This window comes from Tachyglossus aculeatus, chromosome X3, assembly GCF_015852505.1.
Source record: "Tachyglossus aculeatus isolate mTacAcu1 chromosome X3, mTacAcu1.pri, whole genome shotgun sequence".
Lineage (NCBI taxonomy): Eukaryota > Metazoa > Chordata > Mammalia > Monotremata > Tachyglossidae > Tachyglossus > Tachyglossus aculeatus.
In genome coordinates this window covers 17,345,735-17,348,079 of record NC_052099.1, presented here as the reverse complement: position 1 = coordinate 17,348,079, position 2,345 = coordinate 17,345,735, and positions in this window count along the sequence as shown.

The window sequence follows — 2,345 nt, the reverse complement described above, 5'->3', positions numbered from 1 at the left end:
AACATGACCTTCTTTGTGTAACGATGTGACTCAGTGTCAGATGAAACGGTTTTGCCCTTGCACAAGACGGAGGACAGGGAGTGAGTACAACATTGCCAGTTTTCCTCAACAACAGAATATAATTCCATAAGACATCTATCCACGTGTGTGTGTGTGTGTGTGTGTGTATGGAGGTCTATGTTAATTTATAGCCGTCCTATGTTTCTAAATGTTCGTGTGTGAAGATGGCACTCTGGTTGATGAAATCCCTATGTAGGGGCACAGGATTTACGGAAAAAAAAATCTGAGTCTGAACACCAATCCATCTCACATTGCCCTACTGGTGAGTCGGTTGCTCTTATGGTCTATCATTACCTTTGCATCTGCCTCTAGGTATACCAAGATCTTTGCTAAGTCTCCACACAAGGAGATCAAATCCTCTGTCCAAACACTGCCCACCAGTCTTGCCCACCAGTCTACTGCCGTGGTCTTCCAAAACTCCACTGCTAAATCATGCTGCTTGATGGTGTACTTCCCTGGGTCTTTAAGCTGTCTGTTCCTTCTCATCCCTGGTTAGCATTTGGCTCCTCTCAGTTCAGCAAATAACTGCTTGGGGGTCCTGCTGTTATTCATTCTTCTCCCAAGCCTGACCTACTGTAGAATCTGCATTGTTTGCAAGCATGGCCTCAATGTTCATAAAAAGATTGCATTCCAGGACTTATTGTTAGTCATCTTGTTCTGACATTTGATCATGAGAACAGATCATAAGTAGTGTTGGTGATACCTCAATCCATCCATGGTATTTATTGAGGGCTTACTCTGTGCAGAGCACTGTAATAATAATAATAATAATAATGATAATAATGGTATTTTAAGTGCCAAGCACTGTTCTAAATATTAGGGTAGATACAAGGTTATCAGATTGAATGGAGTCCCTGTCCTGCATGAAGCTCACAGTCTGTATGAGAAGGAGGAGGATTTAATCTCCATTTTACACATGAGGAAGCTGAGTCACAGGGACGCTGTCACTTCCCCAAGGTCACACAACAGACCAGTGGTAGAGCTGGAATTAGAACCCAGTTCCTCTGAATTCCAGGGCTGTGCTCTTTCTACTAGGCCACGCTGCTTCTGTACTAAGCAGTTGGGAATGGACAATACAATAGAATAGGCAGCCTCTTTTCAAGAAGCTGAATCATAATAATCACACTTCCTCTATGGCTTTATGAATTCTCAAAGATTTTAGGCCTCACCATCAATCTTCTGGAAACAACATAGGAAGGTAGATATCCTGGCGACAGGATTAATAGCCCACTTTCCCCACTCTGTATAATTGTTGCAGGTAGTTTTTGGTAGAACTCAAAGCCAATTTTCTGTATCACCAAAAATGAGACAGAAAAACACCCATTTCAATTAATATACTGAATTTATTGAACATTTACTGTGTACAATGCTCTTGGGAGAGTACACTACAGTAGAGTTTCTAGTTATGATATTTGTTAAACACTTACGAGGTGCTTGCAATCAAGTGGAGAGACAGACTAAAATAAATGACAGATAGGAAAAGGGCAGTGTATAAAGAGATGTACATAAGTGGTGTGGTGCTGGGATGCTTTTGAGTGATGTGAGGGTAGGGTGAGAAGAGAAGCTAGTACTTAAGGAGTGCATAGGTGATGCGGAGGGAGGGCAAATAGGGTGGGAGAATGAGGGGTTAGGAAAGGCCTCTTGGAGGAGGTGTGACTTTAGTAGGGCAGTGAAGATGGAGAGAATGGTAGCTTGTTGAGTACAAACCAGAGTGGGAGTTTCAGGGTAGAGGAGGAGGTGTGTGTGTGTGTGTGTGTGTCCAGTTGAATTTATCTTCAACCTCATGTAGAGGTGCTTGTCTCTCCCGGATGGGCACATTCAATACGGTCAAATATACTGCACTCTTTTTATGTGGCAGCAGCTCACGTATCAGAACTGCTGACAACATCTCCCGGGTTGTATTTTGTTTCAGCCTCCTCCAGGGAACATGCTGTGCAGTAATTAAAATGACTTTCTGGCGCTTTTTCATTCTAAACATTTTATAAGTCCTGCCTTCCTTGCAATCTGCCCTTCTAACTCCTGTAAACATCTATAATGGCAGCAGATGGAAATAAACAAAAAATATCTCCCCGTTTCAAATGCCATCTGACTTGACAAAGAAAACCACCTGCTCCAGTGAACCATGTCAACAAGTGAGAGTTTTTTGGAGATGACTGTGACTCACCTTGTGCTCAGATGGAGAATTAGTAATCCAGACAAAATCGATTTTAAATACTTGGGGCATGTCTAGGTATCCATCACTGTGCTATACATTACCATGTAGAGCATACTGAGGTACATTTTTG